Source organism: Colobus angolensis, unplaced genomic scaffold (genome assembly GCF_000951035.1).
Source record: "Colobus angolensis palliatus isolate OR3802 unplaced genomic scaffold, Cang.pa_1.0 Scaffold215, whole genome shotgun sequence".
NCBI classification, from domain to species: domain Eukaryota; kingdom Metazoa; phylum Chordata; class Mammalia; order Primates; family Cercopithecidae; genus Colobus; species Colobus angolensis.
Window position 1 is genome coordinate 4,168,802 of NW_012115322.1, and position 5,236 is coordinate 4,174,037.

Consider the following 5,236-nt stretch of genomic DNA (forward strand, 5'->3'; position numbering starts at 1 on the left):
GACTCGCCGGGCTCAGACCTCCCGGGCTCCTGCGCGCTCAGCCATCCTGCATCAGCACCAGCGCTCTCTGCCGCCTTGCGACCCGCCCCTCCGCCCCGCCCTCCCCTGGCCCGCCCCGGGACGGTGACGTCACCGTCGAGTCCGCCCGGCACCCGCCCGACTCTGAGCGCTGTGCATCCCGGGATTTGTAGTCACTCTACCTGCCCGGGGGAAGGACAGGATGCGACCTCCAAGAGCCTGCAAGTCCGATGTGGCTGCCCAAGTCAGGAACAGGATGGAGGTCATATCCAGTACTTCCGGTTAAAATCTCTAGATAACTAGATCTGGATCATCCTGCTCCCAAAAGAAAATCACTGGGGAAACAGCTGCCAATAGCCACTGGGCTTCATTCTTCAACTTCTACCACTAGATAAGGATGGATGTTTGTTCAGAGTTTGGGTTTGATTGGCCTTGGTTTAGGTTGGCGTCTAGGGCTAAACCAATCAACCAGAATCAGGGACTTTGTAAGATTATGGAAGAATCCCGTGATGGGAAGCTTCCCAAAAGAAGAGGGATGGTATTCCCAGACATGGTACCGGGCTGGCAGAACAACTGGGTGTCCGCTCTATTTTTCCAGGACTTCCTTTTCCTCTAACACCCAGCTCAACCCTCCTTCCGCAGAGAGATTTTCCCAGCTCACTAAACACCTATAAAGAGTTGGTGGCCCTCCTTGATGTTCGCCTAATCTCTTGTGCCTGTCTCTAGCACTGCACTTGTGCGGTGATATCTGCTTGGTATCTTTGTGTCTGTAGCATCTAGCACATAGTGGGCAGCATACCGAATAAGGATTCTATCCTAGGAAGAAGCAATGCCTGAGTATGAATCCCACCTCAGCACTTACTAGACGTCTGACCCACGGCAACGTATTTAATTTCCTTAAGACTCAGTTTCCTCATCTCTGTCCTTGGAATGATATCATCTTGTGATTTCTGAGGGAATTAAAAGAAACGATGCTTTTAAAGCACCTGGCACGGTGCCTAACATGTATATGGTATAAGCTCTTGAAAATTAGATGTTATTGGGTGCTGAACAAATGATCATAAAACAAATAAGTTAGTTAATTTTAGGAACACATCTGTTGCTTAAATTCAGATAATACCTGAAAATACAAGTGTTCTCTGCCTAGCTGACAGGACAGACCTACTAAAATCAACTTTTGTAAACGCTTGTTAAGTAGTACCAGTTTTATTTCCTTTCCTCATATGCAGTGGAAGTAGATTTAAAAACGCCACCTTCTCATCTGTTTTTAAATTAAGTAATTCTCAGGCTCTGGCTCAGAGACCCTTCATCTTAAATAGTCAACTTCATAATATACTGGAGAGGACAATCCAATTCTCAGTTTCCCTGAGCCTACCAGAAGATGCCCAGAACCTTGCATACACTGATTTATCTGAGGAGATCAGGATTATGTCAAGTGGACAGAGACGTATCCGTATGTCACTGTGTTCAGTCATCATTCATTTGTTCATCGGTTCATCCATCAGCTATTAACTAAGCAAATGGCATTTGCTATCATTCTGTAAATTTAGATTTATTAAGTGAATCCTTTTCAAGGGAGATACCCCAGGGCCTCTCATTTGAAGGGAAGTTGCAAAATAAGTTATTGCCCTCAGGCAGCTTAGAAACTAGTGGGAGTACAGAGGATGAAGTTCTCAGTGATGTCTGAGAAGGCTTAATATAGGAAATGGGCTAAGTAGGATTCAAAACAATTGAAAAGGGACACCAAAAGATAGGTAACAGTCCGGGCGCCGTGGCTCACGCGTGTTAATCCCAGCACTTTGGGAGGCTGAGATGGGTGGATCACTTGAGGTCAGGAGTTTGAGACCAGCCTGACCAACCTGGTGAAACCCGGTCTCTACTCAAAATACAAAAACTAGCCGGGCATGGTGGCACATGCCTGTAATTCCAGCTAATCTGGAGACTGAGGCAGAAGAATCGCTTGAACCCAGGAGGCAGAGATTACAGAGAGCCAGGATTGCGCCTCTGCACTCCAGCCTCGGTGACAGAGTGAGTCTCCATCTCAGGGGGAAAAAAAAAAAAAGATAGTTAACAGAAGAAAAAAAAGATAAATTTAACTACATAAAAATTAAAACTTTTGCATATCAAAGGATGCTATCAACAGAGTGAGAAGGCAACCCATGAAATGGGAAAAATATTTACAAATCATACATCTGATAAGGAGTTAATATACAAAATATATAAAGAATACCTATAACTCACAACCAAAAAAAAAACATTTGAAAAATGGGCAAAGGATGATGAGCTGGGCTGGATTCCATCCTGGTAGCCAAGACTAATTCTCCCTTGAGTTCTTGGGAGATGGGCCTTTGGCAAGAAGGCTGGTGTTAGTGAAGGGTGCCCGACGCCACAGAAAAAACTACTTTTAAGGAAATGTAGCATCCATTGTGAACATGGAAAATTAAAGATAATTCACCATGCTTGTTGTAGCTTCAGTTCCTAAAGAACTCTGCCTCAGTTATTCACTAAAAGACCTCAATAAGAAGACAGAAAATAAACCAGAGAAAATAAGCACTAAGAGGATTGTTTCCATTCAATACTTGGACCTGCAAACATCAAAAAAGCCATTGAAGAAGCTGAAAGACTCTCTGAAAGCCTTAAACTAAGATATAAAGAAGCTGAAGTCTGGAAAAAACTTGAGGAAAAGGACAAACAGGAGAAAGCACAATGTCTACAACAAAAAAGCCAGGAAACAGAAAGAGAGAATGGTGGCACATTGGCTAAAGGTTCTTTGGAGAATGTATTGGATTCCCAAGACAAAATCCAAAAGAGCAATGGTGAAAAGAATGAAAAATGTGAGACCAAAGAGAAAGGAGCAATCACAGCAAAGGAACTACACACAATGATGACAGAAAAAAACATCAGCTTGATTATAATGGATGCTCAAAGAATGCAGGATTATTAGGATTCCTGTGTTTTACATTCCCTCAGCATTCCTAAAGAAGCCATCAGTCCAGGGTGGGTTACTGTGTAGTAAAGTAGTAAACTATGTAGTAAGCAGTGAACTGTGGACGTTAGTAAATGTTGCTACTTAGCATTGAAGCTAAATCTGATAAAGTAGTCTTTTCCTGTTAACCTTTTAAATGTTTGCCTCTTTTTTGGGGGAGGGGGGTAGGAAAAGGGGGAGGTGCGTTTTGGGAGCAGAGGTTTAATAGGCAAAGGAAAGAGAAAGGAGAACAGCTGTCTCATTTTCCAGAGTGAGGGGTGCCCAAATGGGACTTCCCTAAATCTTTGCTTCTTAAAGACACACCTTACCCTTTTTGAAGGTTGAAGTTACAGATTTCCTAACTTTCGATTTGGCTGTTTTCTCCTATTTGTGATATTTAGAATCTTATCAAAAGAGAAATGAAGTTGCCTTTTCCTTCTCTCCCCAGGTGTTTGTTGACTGATTTTTCCTATTATTTTCTGTTTATAAGCATAGAATAATATGTACCAAATTGACTAAAATTGTGAACTAATTGAATTGTTTTACATATTGAAATTCCCTATATTATCTGTGACACAAAAGTATCCAAATTCTGTATGTGTGCTTAAGTTAAAAGAGTACAGTCTGTGATGCCAGACTCTATTCAAATAACTGTCACTTACTAGCTGCATTATTTCTAGCTAGTGACCTAACATTTCTAAATTCATGTTTCCATCTGTAAAATGGGGATAATTGTAGAACCTATCTTACAGAGGTTTCAGGAGACTTCAATGAGAAATGTTGTATACACACACACACTTTAGCACCGGTCCTGGCATGAGTAAGGACTTGATTTAAAAATTTTTCTTTCTTTTTTGGTAAAAAGGCCTTTAACCTATGAAATAATTTAAAGTGACTTGCATGGGTATGTTGTACATTAGAAATCATGACAGTGGCAGAGCTAAACCTCCAGATACAAGGCTATTTTCACTATTTTGAGCATTCTTATACAGATCCTATTACCTCTCTGGGTCTTAGTTTAAAATTATGTATTTTTAAAATTAGGTAATAAAATCTGTATAGTTCTTGGCATATTGCAGATGCTTGATAACTATTTGACCTGAGGCATAGAGTGCTTTGTAAATAAGCTATTTAAAAATTAGAGTTCTTAGGCCAGGTGCAGTGATTCACACCTGTAATCCCAGCATTTTGGGAGGCCAAGGTGGGCGGATCACTTGAGGTCAGGAGTTCCAGACTGGCCTGGCCAACATGGTGAAACCCCATCTTTACTAAAAATACTTCAGTCGAGTGTAGTGGCACATGCCTATAATCCAGCTACTCGGGAGACTGAGGCAGGAGAATCGCTTGAATCCAGGAAACGGAGGTTGCAGTGAGCTAAGATCCACAGTGAGTGCCACTGCACTCCAGCCTGGGCTACAGAGGGAGACTCCATCAGAAGGAAAGAGAAAGAGAAAGAGAAAGAGAGACAGAGAGAGAGAGAGAGAGAATGAGAGAGAGAGAGAGAGAAAAGAAAAAGAAATTAAAGCCCTTTGAGAAAGACATGGTCAAAGGTGGTGGCAAGCGGTAGTCTGCCTGCTCCTGCTCCTGCTCCTGACTCACTGCTGTTGCTCTCACTGAGGAACCAGTCAGTCAGGAAGCCGCGCAGCAGCCATGGCTTTTAAAGATACTGGAAAAACATCCGTGGAGCCGGAGGTAGCAATTCACTGAATTCGAATCACTCTTTATGAGCCGCAGCATAAAATCCCTGGAGGAGGTGTGTGCTGACTTGATCAGAGGAGCAAAGGAAAAAAATCTCCAAGTGAAAGGACCAGTACAAATGCGTACTAAGACTTTGAGAATCGCTACAAGAAAAACTCCTTTTGGTGAAGGTTCTAAGATATGGGATCATTTCCAGATGAGAATCCACAAGCAACTCATTGACTCAGTCCTTCTGAGATTGTTAAGCAGATTACTCCCACCAGTATTGAACCAGGAGTTGAGGTGGAAGTCACCATTGGAGATGCTTAAGTCAACTATTTGAATAAATTGATTACTAGTTGTTAAAAAATTAAAAATGAGCAAAGGATTTGAAAAGACATTTTTTCAAAAAAGATATACAAATAGCCAATAAGCACCATAAAAAGTATGCAATATCACTAATCATCAGGAAAATGCAAATCAAAATCACAATGAGATGCCATGTCACACCCATTAGAATGGCTACTATCAAAAAGAAAGAAAGAAAGAAAGAAAGAAGAAAGAAAGAAAGAAAGA

General features: G+C 41.7%; 1 pseudogene; it reads left to right on the forward strand.

Moving 5' to 3' along the window:
* The first annotated feature begins 4,633 nt into the window (after window positions 1-4,633).
* Window positions 4,634-4,990, forward strand: LOC105512589 (annotated as a pseudogene).
* Window positions 4,991-5,236: the final 246 nt, after the last annotated feature.